This window comes from Dermacentor silvarum, chromosome 8, assembly GCF_013339745.2.
Source record: "Dermacentor silvarum isolate Dsil-2018 chromosome 8, BIME_Dsil_1.4, whole genome shotgun sequence".
Classification (NCBI taxonomy): domain Eukaryota; kingdom Metazoa; phylum Arthropoda; class Arachnida; order Ixodida; family Ixodidae; genus Dermacentor; species Dermacentor silvarum.
Window position 1 is genome coordinate 151,765,613 of NC_051161.1, and position 15,902 is coordinate 151,781,514.

Here is a 15,902-nt window from a genome sequence, read left to right on the forward strand (position 1 = left end):
GCCCGGACCAGTTCCCGGACCGTACACAACCTCTTTTGGTCTCTCTCCTTCACCTTCCCAGGACATGGCTCGAGCATCCCGCTCACCCCGGCGTCGCTCTCCTTCACCTTACCGCCGTTTCTCATCGCCCTTGCGCGCTGCTTCATGTGTTGTGGACACCCGTTCGGAAAACTAGAGGCTGCAGTTTTTGGAGGAGAAACTGCATCGTGTCGGACTAGTCCCAATTCCTCCTGCTCGCCCCGCCAATTTGCTCTCGGTTTGTGTGGAAGGTGTTTCTGTCGATTCCCTTGTAGATACTGGAGCCGCTATTTCTGTTATACATCGTGAACTGTGCTTTCTTCTGCGAAAAGTGCAAACGCCATATGTTGGTCCGGTCATATATGGTGCCAATGACGTTCCCACCTTTCCTACCGGACAGTGCACAGCTCGCGTTCTCATAGACGGTATTCGTCATCATGTACAACTTGCGGTGCTTTCGACGTGCTCTCATCAGATTATATTAGAATGGGACTTCCTGTCCGCTGCTTCTGCACTAATTTCGTGCGGCGACCCAAGGATTCACATCAGCGACACCGAGACGCATCCAGTTTTCGATTCCCCGTGTCCCAACCTTATTGCAGCAGCGGATTTTCTTATTCCACCAGACGAAGAACGTATTCTTACCGTAGGGTAGACGCATTTGTTGTACGTTCTCAGCGTTGCATTTCTTGAGGACTCGCGATCGCTTCTTGCTTGGTCCGGTTCTCGAGTGGCTATGCCAGCCTCACAGCCTTTAATACGACTCCTGAGCCACTACTACTGCCGAAAGGGTCTACTGTCAGCAAGCTCGCCGACGCTGCGCCGGTATGTGTCGTCAGTGTTTCGCCTGCCACATCTTCTGCGCATTGTACGCCCGCAGAAGGCCACACTAGCGCTATTAAGGCCACCTTGAGTGCAGATCTCAATCAGGCCCAGAACAATGCACTCATCACCATTTTAATGAAGCATGAAGCTTATTGTGCCGTTTCTTCGCCAGGCCTGGGTCAGACCACTGTAACTACTCATCGAATTGAAACAGACGGCTCTCGCATCATTCGCAGTCGCCCGTACCGTGTGTCACCTTCGGAGCGAAAAGTTATAGAAGAAGTGAACGACATGCTGACCCGCAACATTATAAGGCCTTCAACAAGCCGTTGGTCTTCTCCTGTTGTGCTTGTTAAAAAAAGGATGGTTCTGTGCGCTTTTGCATCGATTATAGGGCGCTAAACAAAATTACCTGTATGGATGTTTATCGAATGCCTCGTATTGACGATGCTTTGGATACCTAACAAGGTGCCGAGTATTTCCCGAGCCTTGACTTGCGCTCCGGTTTTTGGCAGATTCCCATGCATGAGCCAGATAAAGAAAAGACTGCGTTTGCTACACCTGATGGCCTTTTCGAATTTAACGTGATGCCTTTTGGACTGTGCAATGCACTAGCTACGTTTGAACGTAAGATAGATACAGTACTCCGTGGCTTAAAATGGAAGACCTGCCTTTGTTACTTGGACGACAATGTCATCTTTTCGTCGAGTTTCTCCCAGCACCTACAACGTCTAGACCAAGTTCTCGCGTGTCTAGCAAAAGCTGGTCTCCAACTCAATACTAAAAAGTGTCGCTTTGCAAGCCGAAGCATTAAAGTATTGGGCCACGTCGTCAGTAAGCCTGGCATCCAGCCTGATCCTGATAATATCGCTGCAGTACTGCAATTTCCGCCACCAACCGCACTTAACGAACTCCGCAGCTTTCTAGGACTGGCGTCCTACTTCCGCCGCTTTGTCCGTGACTTCGCCACCATCGCCGCTCCTCTACACAAACTTCTGACTTCGAGCGCGTCCTTTGTGTGGTCGGACGACTATCAAACGAGTTATCACGACAGGGCCCGTGCTCCGTCATTTCGATGCAACGGCCCCTACTATTCTACACACTAGTGCCAGTGGGCATGGAATTGGCGCTGTCCTGCTGCAGCGGAATCAGAAGTCCGAAGAGCAAGTCGTGGCTTATGCAAGTAGTGCTCTTTCTTCTGCTGAGCGCAACTACACAATTACAGAACAGGAAGGTCTCGCCATCGTGTGGTCAATACAAAAATTTCCCTATCTCTACGGCCGCCATTTCACAGTTGTGACCGACCATCATGCTCTCTGTTGGTTGTCGGCCCTGAAAAACTTGTCTGGATGCCTCGGCCGTTGGGTACTGCGCTTACAGGAATATGACTTCTCTGTCACGTATGGTCCGGCAAGCAACAACAAGATGCCAACGCTTTGTTGCGCTGCCCGCTGTGCCCAAACGCCCATGCTTCACCTTCGGTATGCACGTCACCATCTAGCCACTCGTCTCAGCACACGCCCAGTAGCCCGGGACAGTGAGTTGCCTCAGTTGACTTTCTTCCGTCTAATGACCTCGTCTCACTCCAACGTACTGACCCATACTGCCGTACGGTGATGGACCGACTTACTGGCTTGGCACGACCCCCCAATAGTCGCTTAAGACGACAACTTTCGCGTTTTAAGCTTCAAGGTGGAGCGTTATTTCGATCAATCTACCATCCTTCCGGTAACCGATGGGTACCAGTCATACCTCGCTCACTTCGACTCCAAGTATTAGAAGCATTTCACAACGACGCGACGGCTGGCCACTTACGCTTTCATAAGACCTACGACCGCATCAAAACGCGTTGTTTCTGGCCGGGCCTTTCCACCTCTGTCGCCAAATACGTTGGATCCTGCACGTCATGCCAACACAGAAAACGCTCGACATCCCTTCCAGCCGGTCCTCTGAAGCCTCTGCCATGCCCGTCCACCCCCTTCGGAATTGTGGGCATAGACTTGTACGGACCCCTCCCACTCACGCCCGCTCGTCACCGCTGGATCGTTAGCGCAGTGGATCAACTAACGCGGTACGCTGAGACAGCTGCTCTTCACTCTGGTACCGCCTCCGAAATCGCCGAGTTTTTCGTGCACAGTATCTTGTTGCGCCACGGCGCACCTCGTGTCTTCCTGAGTGACCCTGGCAAGACATTCCTATCGCATGTCCTACGTGAAGTCCTCCAGGCCTCTGACACCACCCATAAGACCACATCATCGTGCCATCCGCAAACAAATGGTCTTACGGAGTGTTTTCATCGAACTTTGTCTGACATGATGTCAATGTATGTTCGAACCGATCACACCAACTGGAACACCATCCTACCTTTCGTGACGTTTGCGTATAATACTGCCGTCCAACGTACAACCAATTACAGTCCCTTTTTCCTTCTGTACTGTCGTGCGCCGTCTTTCGTCTTGAACACTGCACTCCTTTCAGCACCTGCTGCTCCATCCGCGTCTTTTCCTGAAGAATTTGCCGCTCGCATCTCCCGCTGCCGTGAAATTGCCCGCGCCAACACCGCTACCATTCAGGACACAAGGAAAATTCGCTATGATGTGACGCGTCGCGTTGCTTCGTTCCGCCTAGGCGACGAAGTTCTTTTGTGGACACCTGTTCGCGCACCGGGGCTCTGTGAAAATTTTCTCCACAGATATCTTGGCCCCTACACCGCTTTGCTACGAACTTCGGCCGTTAACTACCGCGTCACTCCTGTCAGCTCAGCTACTGACCGCCCCCGCCGCACTACGGAAATCGTTCACGTATCTCGCCTGAAACACTACATGCGCCGTACCTACCCTTTCTAGCTTGCGGTCTTGCTGACCGCTTTCCTGAAGGGGGGAGAATTAGTGTGAGCACATTTTGCGCATATCGTCGTCGTCATCTGTACAAACGACTCATCATCTTGTGTGAGCGCTATTTGTGCATACCGTCGTCGTCATCTGTATATACGACTCATCATCATCTTTTGTCTCGTTCGGTGCTTCGTCTCTGACTCGGGCGACTGCTCAGAAATAAAGGCATCGCATCGGTCGACGTCTCACAGACCATTTAAAACCGTGTAAGAGGGTGTCCATCATGCATTAGAAGGTGGCGGGGGCGTTGCATAAGACGAAAGGCACGACTTTAAACTGATAAAGGGCGTCAGGGGTAACAAAAGCGGTCTTCTCACGGTCCACGTCATCAACGGCGATCTGCCAGTACCCCGACCTTAGGTCGATTGAAGAAAAATACTTGGTGCCGTGAAGGCAATCCAGGGCGTCGTCTATGCGTAGGAGCGGGTACACGTCTTTTTTGGTGATCTTGTTGAGATGCCTGTAGTGCACGCAAAATCGCTAAGTGTCATCTTTCTTTTTAAAAAGAACCACAGGAGAAGCCCAAGGGCGGCAGGACGCCTCGATTATATCTTTGACAAGCATCTTGTCGACCTCCTTCTGAATGATGCGGCGCTCAGCTGGAGAGACGCGGTATGGCCGTCGGTGGATCGGATGGACATCGTCAGTGTTTATGCAGTGCTTGACAGCGCAGGTTTGACCCAGAGGACGGTCGCAAAGGTCAAAGACGTCCCTATAAGAGAAGAGGAGGCGAAGGAGATCGCCAGCGTGATGGGGCGAAAGGTCTGGAGCGTTCATTTTGTTCAGGTCGGGAGAAGACAGATCTGGCGAAAAAGACGGGCTATCGGTGGTGTGTGCGCGACCAGCATCAGGAGGAGACAAGGTCGAGATAACGTAATCGTAGGAGGGCGTCAGCATAGTGAGGGAAATGCCTTGTAGGAGCACTTGTGAATACAGTCCGAAATTGATCCCAGGAAGACGAGTAAGATTGTCCCGTATAGTTATAACAGTCTGAGGCCAACCAACACTGCGTCAACAGAACGGCGGTGATGGGAGCGAGTACATAGTCACCGTCGGGGACTGGTGGAGAGGGCGTCACAGCAACACAAGTCACGGCTTGCGGCGGCAAACGGACGTGCTCAGCAGAACAGAGCCGACTCTTGATTGGTCCGGGTTGCTCAATTACACTTGGTAGATCAAGCTGTACAGTACCAGCGGAACAATCGATGAGGGCGGAGTGGGCGGACAAAAAGTCAAGACCGAGGATGACGTCATTGGAACAGCAGACGAGGACGGTGAACAAAACAGAAGTTTGACGGCCGGCAACACTGACGCGTGCGGTACAAAGGCCAGCTACGGGAGACATACCACCGTTGGCCACACGTACAACACGTGATGGGGCAGGGGTCATAACTTTCTTCAACTGCTGGCGGAGGTGAGAACTCATAACAGAAATATGGGCGCCAGTGTCAATCAAAGCAGTAAAAGGTAGGCCATCCACTTCAACGTCGATTAGGTACTGAGTGGTAGGGAGCGTCAACAGAGGAATTGAAGAGCAGGTCGGAATAGCAACGTCACCTCGAGGAGCTGCAGCCGTCAGTTTCCCGAAAGAAAACGCCGGGAGCAAGACGGGGACGGGGAACGGCGTGGTGGAGGTGACCGAGAAGGTCGGCGCCGTGGGGAGGGCGAGCGGCTGTAATGGGTGGTGGTAGTAGTGGTCTCGGCAGATGTTTCTTGGTCAGGTTGGCTTAGTACCTGGTGCTGACTTCGGGGTGGATAGCGGAATCTGGAGGAGCTGGGTCGAGAAGACGAGGGCCAAGGACTTCGGCAATATCGTGAAATGTGTCCAACACGTCCACATCGAAAGCAAATTGGCTTGTCATCAGGCGTCCGCCACGCATTCGGATCGCGATAATTCGGAGTGGGGTAACGGCGTTGGAGAGGGTTGAAGGAGGCCGAAGGGTAACTGTCAGGGTGGTTCACAGAGCAGATGGTTTGAAGGCCTACGTTTGCCAGTTCTTGACGAACAACGGATTGTATAAGGGATATCGTAGGTGGGGCATCACAGGGCTCTCCTCGCATTAAATGTGCGGGCGATGCGGCTTCGATTTCGCGTCGAACGATTCGGGTGATGGTCTCCAATGTTGAAGGCTGAGTCGGCATACGAACATCCTCACACGTTGATGTCGCTGCCGTGTTCGGAAGGCGGGCGAATTGATGGGCGATACGTCGGCTTTTAGCATCTTCGAAGCGTCGGCATTCAGTAATAATCTCGTTGACAGTCGAAGAGTTTTTATACACGATCAGGTTAACCGCATCGTCCGCGATCCCTTTTAGCACATGCGAAACCTTATCGGCTTCTGTCATCTTGGCATCAACCTTCCAGCAAAGGGTCAGCACATCCTGCATGTACGTCAATTACGACTCGGTAGGCGTCTGCACACGCGAGGCAAGTTCTTGCTGGGCAGCACGCTGGCAGCCGGCAGGTTGGCCAAACAATTCGCGAAGTTTAGTCTTACGCTCCAGCTTGTGAGCTCCTCTTCATTGTTATGGAACCAGGCCTTCGCCGTTCCCTTTAGACAAAATATGACATTCGCCAACATCACGGTCGGGTCCCACCTGTAATGTGCGCTTATGCCTTCATAGAGTCGAATCCAGTTGTCGACGTCGTCGCCAGCAGTGCCGGAAAAGGTCTCAGGGTCACGGGGTGGAGCCAGGACGACGGTTGGCATGGCGGCCGCCGTTGGCGCAGTTTCACTGCCGATAGACATGCCTAGAGTGGCGACTTGGCAGCCGCTGCGGAGCTCCGTCTTGCGTTATATCCCTAGCACTTCCACCAAGATGTTACGGGGTGGCAAACACAACAGGAAAACCTATTAACAGTATATCTACAAGGCGATCAGGTGTTCAACCATATGTCCGAGAGCGCGCACCAGATCATCAGCGTCTCCTTCATCGATGCTCCTCTACAGGAATCAAACAGTGACAATATTTTTATCATCATCATCATTAGAATGGGGAGATACCTGACCAGCGGTCGATTTAGGCACCATTGGCCTCCTTGAAGCCCTTGGGTTCACTGATAGCAAGGGGAAGGTAACCATGTCCGCAAAAGAGATTAGTAAAAGGCGATTGGAAGATTGGTGGAAGAAACGTAGGGAAACGACAAACAACGGAGGAGTACAAAAACAAAGTTCTAATATGGGTTCAGAAATTTTGGCGAGAGGAATTCTTGGTGTTTTTTTGTAGATAGATAGGACATTATAATATCAAAAGCGTGGTGGCGCAAGCCAACGCCCACCCATCCTCCCCCATACCGTTCCAAAGGGAGGCTAGTAGCATCCATCCATCCATCCTATTCACACGTCGGGGAGGTATGCGGGAGCTCTGGTATTGGTGCCAGGGCTTAGATGCGGCGAGAAAAGCATGTTTGCGCGCTGCTTCATGATCCTTTACTCCTTTGAAATGACGGCTCAAGGTGTACGAGGGGCAAACTGCATGATGGAGCCTATTTTGTCTATAGCTCGAGAAGCGTTTGATGGGGGGCTAGTTGGTAAGACATTTAGGAAAATTATAACTGCGCTGTAGACACGAGAAGGAAGTGGACAGGACGATAGCAGACTAACAACTGGTTTATTGGAAAAGTACACCACCCTTATTGAAACAAGCCATGCGCATGCGCAATGACAAACATGACAAGTTCCAAGACTTCCATCTACTAAAAATGAAATCGCGCTCTTTGCTGAAAAGATACACGGATGAGTCGCTGACGCACTTATCAGGCCCGTGTCTAGCTATCCAAGATGCCTCCAAGATCTCTCTTGCTCTTTGGCTCTTGGCTCGCCCTAACACTTTGGTACTGCTGAAGATGGGCTTGCATCCCTGCACGCATGCGCCACAATGAACTGGTAGATGCCTCCCACTCCCGTCTCCTAATGAATTAGCATGCATGCTCCATCAAAGGCATGTTAATACACCTTCCAGTCTGCCCCACACAAACCATTCCACAGGTCAGGGTGAACCTGTAGACCACTCCCGTTGTACAGGGTACACATACGCACGTCTGTGCTTAACATCACATCTTCCATTGTTTACTTTTCTCGCGTTGGACATAGCGCACAAACGCGATAACTTGCAAGGCGCTGAAAAAAACCAAATCGACCCCGTATCTTCCCGCCACCTTTTTAATGCCATGCGAAGTGATGCCGCAGGTACGGCATCACTTCAACCTTCCGCCTTTCACTCTTCTCCGATTCTTTTCCTTCAATTGCCCTTGCGTTATCGTCAGCGGCCGTGGTACGATGGCATACGACCCTCAAAAGTGATTCTGCTACAGCCTGAAGCAGCGTCTGCGGGAAACCTGCATTTCGGAGACGACTCACTTGTGAACAAAAACTGCCTTTGATTTTGTGGTGACATGACTTGTTCAAAGATGACCTTAAGCATGACACTGCTATGCCCCTCTTCACAAGCTTCGAGTGAAAGGAATCAAAAGGCAATAGGGCCCTGTTCGTGCGTGGTGAGTACGACCAGCACAGGTGTTTGCTGTCATTGAAAACCAACTTTAAATCTAAAAACTGCAGTGAAGCATTGTCAGGCATTTCAAAAGTAAAATTCAACTTTGTTGCTGTGGCATTAAAGTACTGAAGAATACGCCTCGCTATCTCTTCAAGGTCATCGTTAGAGTCAGTTTTTACAAGTATTAAAAAGTCATCTACGTATCTACAGACACGAATAATGTAATCGTCGGCAAGCACCCGAAACAACGAACAATCTACATCAGCTAAATATATCTCGGCGAGCACTGGCGCCACACAAGACCCTATGCATATGCCTCGTTTTTGTACATAAAAGTTCTCCTGGAAACTCACAATCGTAGAAGTGAGGTAGGTCTCCAGCAGTTCCAGGAATCCCCCTACTGAGACACCACTCGAGTTTAGGAACGCCACCGCACCAGCACATTCAATACAATTACGAACTGCCCTGAAGAGGTCCTCATGGGGAATCGAGTAGAAAAGCTCCTCAATGTCAATCGAGAAGCCGGAATTCGCTCCTGGTGCACTATCTTGGAGCAGTCCCACCAGTCGGTCTGAACTCGCGATCTTGTATGGGTCCTCCGGGGTCAGCCCCGAAAGCTGCCTCTGCAGGTACCGGCTGACAATACCCTGCCATGTTCCACGCTCCGTGACAATGGCTCGGAAAGGACAATCCACCTTATGGCTTTTTGCACTGAAGAATGCGGTGAGCGCATGAACTTTGTTGTTCTTCACCTCCATCTTTATCCGGTAGAGTTTTAAATCTTCCAACAACGCCACTGCTTTCTTTTTTTGCTCCTTGCGGTTTTTCATCCGAAATCCGGAAATTCTTCCTAACAGCGGCTAGGGCCTTGTCACCAAAGAGCCCCTAGGGCATGACTACGAAGCTTCCATCCTTGTCCGCCAACATGAGTGCATGGCCTGAGTCCTTCATATATCCTGCTATTCTTCACATCATGCGGGTGCCGTCCTTCTTCTCGTAGCCGCTCCGCACGGCCTCTACGCATTCCTGACGACACCGCTCCGTATCTTCAGTATGCACTTTGTCCGCGATGCTGTGGGCAGTTGCCAGGAGTTCGTGCTTGGTAATTGGTGCTTCGACGCTGTACTTCGGTCCCCTGCTCAGCATTTTTTCAACTTCGGGAGGCAGCACCGTTTCACCCAGACGAATTACCGGCACCTCACCAACCGTTCTCTTGGGCGTTCCTTGCAAGCCCTGTCTTCCTTTGCAGAAGAGGAACTCGCTTGTTGAACCTGCCAGACTTTGGTATTCCTTTAGTGCTCTGTACCCCTAAGTACCACAGCTTTTCAACTTCGGGAGGCAGCACCGTTTCACCCGGATGGATTACCGGCACCTCACCAACCTTTCTCTTGGGCGTTCCTTGTAAGCCCTGTCTTCGTTTGAGCGCAGTTATAATTTTCCTATTTGTCTATAGCCTTGAATTTTTTTTTCTGCAGACATACAGTCGCTACATTCACGTGAGCAAGTAGAAGTCGAATGTCTGCAAAAAATCGTCATGCGCTGGAAACGCACTATAATTCGGAATTTGCAGGCTATATAGATATGTCTACCATTTAGTGAGCCACTTTCAAAGCTGGCTCACCAAAGAAGCCAGTTTGAAAGCAGTTTCGCCAGCTGGTATTGCCGCTTGCTTTCCTCTGTGCATTTCGCCATCGTGATATGGCGTAAAGCAAGACGTATAGCACGACCCGCCCACAGAAACCTGCCGCAATCGCCCGTGTACTTAGATTGACGTGCACTCTAGAGAACCCTGAGTGGCCAAAATTATTTCGGAGCTCCACGCTACGGCATTCCTCATAATTATATTGTTCTTTTTTTTTTGCCCGTACATCCAGAATTTTGTACTGCGATAGCGACTGCAAAGACACCCCAGGCGGTGACATCGACATTTCCTCTCAGTTGCGCTGAACGCCAGCGCAGCATCCGAATAAGGCAACAGCACAAACGCTCAGTTTAAGCAGCATGCGCGCGTTAGAAAACGTGGAACGTACGCTGACGCTCTGACTGCAACGACGAAACTCGTCACTCTTCATCGAACATGCTCGCTTCTCGCGATGTCGCCGGCGCCGCCGGGTCTGGCGATGCCTGTCAGGCGTCGCCAGACACGTCGGTGAAAGCGGAAACTATGCTCGCATTGCGCGCACACTGCTTCGCGCCGCTCGCCTGCGAGGCTTCCCGCGTTTTCCTTGCCAACTGCCTCCGTCGTGTAGTAGCGGAAGTGCGAAATGTGGACACACACTTTCAGGAGCCAGACAAGAAGCACTGGAGAGTGAGGGCGCTGGCCGTGGCCATACTAGATCTAGTCTGAGCGTCGCCGCCGCTGCGACGGCTCCGGACTGGAGCTGCAGCGGGTGCGTAAAGCTCGTATCGTATGTGTGTGTGTGTGTGTATGTGTGTGCGTGCGCGCGCAGGTGTGTGGAACAGTGGGGAAGTTCAGCGTATATATAATACGTACCAGCGTTGTGCTGCCGATAACGCGGTGGTGGCGGTGAAAACAATTATTTTAAGAAAATACAAGAGTTGACCCCGATGGGCGGACACCTAAATGGACTCCCTAGTCCGGGATTCCATTGGACATGGCTGCCGCTCGGTCACGCCCCACCAGGGCGCGCTGGGTGCGCAAGGCTAAGTGACTATTTGTCGCCGCCCCGTTTCAAAGGGGATGCCAATAAACTATCATCATCATCAGAGCAGTTGAGCAGCGTCTCTTCCCAGGCCTCTCGTGTGGGAACATCCGATAACGCGGCGGTCGCGCAGTTCAGCGATGAGTCCTTCTTTTCTCTCGATGCAGTCGTTCGGAGCATGGTGCGCGTCGCTTACTTTTGACGTTGCCGCCGCCGCAACGATTTTAGCGATGCCTTTTCTTACAGCGTAAGCTGTTATGGGCTCATTCTAATAGCCGTCTCGGTTCGCAATGGCGTCCGCCGCCGCCGGCGGACACCCGAGCCTCCGCCAGTATGGTGGCGCCGTCTAGGTAAGGTGCCGGCAAACGCAGCACAGACGACGAGATGCGATTCGGACGAGGCGCGCAATCACACACAGAAAAAAACGCGGTCCCCAGCCTCCGCCACTATGGTGGTGCCATCTAGTGAAGGTGCCTGCAAACGCAGCGTGCGCAGGCGCACACGACGAAATGCGATTCAGACAAGGCTTGCAATCAACGCGATTCCGATGTGAGATGTGCGCTACGTATTCTGGATACCCCTTCGGTACACGTTATGGCGTCTCCTCGCGAGGTACGAACCACTGCTGAAGAAGCGAATCGTAGAGCTACGTGCGCGGCTACAACCAGGCATAATCGGGCTCAGCAGACTGCTGTGCTGAGGGCATTACAAGCCGCAGCTCTGTGTCGACGCCAGGCGTACAGTTCAGATCGTTCTCGTAAAAACGAGGCGTACAAATTACTCTTGAGCCTCTCCACCAGCTTACGCTGTGACTGTGCTGCGTGTGCCGCGCAAGCCTGTGACTTTTTATTCACCATATAGAAAAAAAATCAGAACATTTATTTCTTGTTTAAGGCTCACTCAGACTCAGAAAATTCTACTGAGCCAGCCTCACACTCGCGGGTCAGTGAAAGTTTGAGTGAGCCAACTCATGAGTGAGTTTGCCGACCTCTGCCATACCCACTCTCCATTCCCCTTTGAGCTCAGCGCTTTCGTTCGCATGGTCACGGTGGCAATAAATCCAAATGAGGATAAGGCACCCTAACCAGATTCCTATCTCAATATCGCATCGAACCAGCTGGCTGGTGTGAACAGTTTCCCTATGGCTATTCGGATCGTAACGAGTGGGTTCGCTCCCGCACCAACTAGCCTGACAGCAGATACTATTTGGTTTTTCTAAGCGTGCAGGACTCAAAGCACACAAATGACTTCGTAGACGTAGATAATAATGCAAATATTAAATACAAGAACATAAGCCACGCGCGGGTGTCAAGAGTCAGAATGTTTTAGAATCTTTCAGAGCTGTCAGCCTTCATTGCACAGCGACCTACGCTGGCGACAGCTGACGACCCCCAATGGCTTTTGCGTTCAAACGGGCTTATAACACTGAAAGTAGCCCTGCTTGGGTTTGTTCGTACCTCATCAATATCTGTGCGCGATCAAATAACAAGGCGATGTTTCACGGGAGGAGGAGCACAGAATACATCAGCGAATCCAATTAGCCTAAATTTCCATCCAGATACCTCTTGAGCAATAAAGGATACCAGAACACCCCAATTACTTGTCACATCAGGATATTTTACGCTACGAAGAAGCGGACACGGATAAAGTAAACGTAACACTAACACAGACAACAAGGTATATCCTTAAAATAATGTAATTTCGAGAAACTGAGCATTTCCTTTGTTTTCCTTCGTAAATTAGGCATAAAGATATGCATTTTGAATACCGAGCACCGCTCCTTCCCCTTGGCTGGAAAAATGCTCCGCAATATGCGAGAAAAGAGCCAGTGCGCACGCTCCGATCTCGCGCTGTCTGGTATATGCTCCCAACGGGAGAGAATGTACAGTACATCTAGTACGCCTGGACCCGTGGCCTGGACAAACAGCGGGAAGCCATGGCGTGGCCTGCTAGCTTCTTCTGGGCCTCACCAGGTGGCGCGCTGAAGTTAGTTACGTTAGTTAGTTAGGTCAGTAAGTTAAAGTGGACGGAAGCATCAACCGGTCAGCAGTCAAGATAAGCTAGAGACGTTTAGAGTATTGGTGGAAAACAAAAAGCAGGGAAGAGATGGATACGACCTGATTTGATCTCTTAGTCGTAGGTAGAGGTACAAGGTAAATATTGTTGACAAAAAAAGAATAATTAAATGTATACAAAAATGCTAGATAAAAAGTTGTCGCAGTTTCACCTGAAAGGCAAAGCATCAATTGCGATAGCAAATTTGTAGAAAGCTATACGGAGTAATGATAGTAGCTTTATCAGCTGTATAAACTTGGACATGCAGCAGTACCGGCAACACGCAGAACTGTTGTCGACGCCGTCGGCGTTTTGCCCGCGTTCGCACAAAATGCGTGCGGCGTTGGTGACTGTTGCCGGAGCCTCTGATATAAATAGGCACTTGGTGCCGCAGCTAAACGTCGCCTCCCTTCCCTCCCTCTCCCCCCACGGTCTTTCGCTCGTCGGAAGAAGACGCGTTTGCTTACATATATGGTGATTGTAAAGGAGGAAAGAGACGCCTACTTCTGCAGCCCTTAAGGGAGCATGGCGCAGAACGCGCGTTTGTTCTCCGCCGTAGGTTCACTCCAAGTGAAAGCGCGCGTCCCTCGCGCCCTTTCACTCGCACATACAGCGTTCGGCGGCGCGCGGCGACGATTCCATCTCTACTGACGTCATACGGAACCTCACGGCGACGGCGACGGCAACGGCGACGACGACGGCGACGCCGACGGCAGAAATCTGATTTGGAGTGTACATATAATTGCCATCGCAATAAAAGTTAGCAGCCGATTCACGAAGTGAATGCTGATGATGGAGCGAAGCTCCTTGGACGATTATGAAATGTTGATGAAATGTTTAATAAATGATTACGAGACTGTTTATGTGTTTGAAAGTGTTTGTTAAATGATTACGAGACTGTTTATGTGTTTGAAAATTCTGTTTGCGCGTCAGGCGCTTGATTGTCAGGAACGGGATGCGAGGTGCAATGAGTCTTTCTTCGACCAGGTGAGTCGGGGTAGGTATTCTGGCTTGGACGGGTAGTAGAACCCGTACGTGACACTGAACAGGGGTACGCGCCTTGCAGTCAACGACGTTTTGCACGTATTGCACACTGCAAAGTCGCCGTGGTTTGTAGCGGTATAGGGAACGTTTCTTGTAGCACGCCAGTGGCTTTGGTTCTCGAGGCTTCGTTACGAATGTTGCCTATCTTACTGAGGTTGTTGTCAAACCACAGTCGGTCGCACACTCTGCAACTGTGGCCAAACGACCTGCCTACACAGTCGCGCTTGAAGCGCGCATCGGCGCCGCCCGTAGGCGGTAGGGCCCGCTGCTCGCGATTGGCAGCGGCTTCGCGCGCCTTCCTTTCTGCGTCGGCTCGTTCACGGCGTCGCCGCTGAGCTTCGCTATCTCTGACTCGAACTTCTGGGTTTGCCTGACGTTGCTGTCGTCGTGCTGGTGCTTCTTGTGCTCGCGCTTGTGGGTCTCCATCGGGTCGCTCTCGACGTGCTGCCGTTTCTCGATCTCGTACCGCAACGTCAGATTCGCACCGTTCACGATGTGATGTTGCTTCACGGCTCGCCGTTCTGGGTCGCCATCACGTCGTCATCGTCGTGCTTCTGCTTCGCGAGCTCGAACCTTTGGGTTTTGCCGGCGTAGCCGTTGTGCTGCAGCACGTCTTGCCTTCACTTCGGGGTCTTGCTTCCGTTGGCGCCGAGCGGCTGCTGCTCGAGCTTTCGCTTCGGGGTCTTGCTGCCGTTGCCGGCGTGCTGCTGCTTCTCGTGCTCGTAGGTTGGGGTTAGCTTCGCGGCGCTGCCGTTGGGCTGCCGCGTCTCGTTCTCGAAGTGTAGGATCAGAGTTACGACGTTTGCGCTTACGTTCGTGCACCTCCATACTGCAGTGCTAAGTGTAGCGACAGCGGCGCGGCGCCGGCGCAACACCTGAGCGCGGTGGGTATGCGCGCTGCGAACGGTTCTGCGCATGACGTCGTGCGCGTGTTCGGAGAGAGGTTTCGGAGCGGCGCCGGCGAAGCGCAACACCTGTGCGCGGTCGGTATGCGCGCTGCATGCGCGACGGGGAGCTACGACGACGAGGGCGACAACGGACATCGTGAGAGCCTAAGGAGCTTCGCTCCTAAAAATTCTAAAAACATGTATAGCACACCTGCTTAAATCACGCAGACGAGGTGACTATTTGTCACCGCCCTGTTTCAAAGGGGAGTCCATTAAATCATCATCATCATAGTCCAATCGGGTAGCGCGGCCGCGCGACCAAATCCTTTCGCTACTAATGACCAAGATTAAGATGATGTTAGGAAAAAGACGTTTACACTTTTGAAAACAGAAAAATTTGCGGAAGAAGCAAGGCAGTGGTCAATAACAACGTACTAAAATTTAACAAAACTGTCTTAATTGAAACAATCCCTTTCTTACACGACCGAGCAAGCATCCGATGACAATGCCTAGTTACCTGCAAAAATCCATAGGTAGGTGTTGAATGCAAGGGCTTTGTAAAAACCGCTACCCCGGCATGTTTTGGTTATCAGCCTAGGTTGAAACACTCACACCGATGCAAAAACCAAAACCAAAGCGAGAATAGAAAGGTTCACTGATACTAGAGGAACAACCAGAGCCTAAGAAAGGAGCGCTTTTGTTCGAACACTGACAACTAATTTACACGCGTTCTGCAATTTTCCTTCCATTCCTACCTTTTTAACACGATAGTGTTTTATGCCAGGGTCCACGATCAACTTCCTGTAACGGATGTGACGGGAAAAAAATTATCTTTCTTGACCTAGGAGAGAGAGAGAAAGAATAAAGTTTAATCAAAAGAGCACGCAAGCGTAGGTAGCTCCTCCGCTCTGCAGTGGGGGGTCCCCTTTGTCCAGGAGTCAAGCGGCCTTAGCCGCCCTTCTCGCTCGGTTGACCAGGTTGAGCTGGTCCGTCGAGTCGGAGCTGTACAGCGCTGCCTC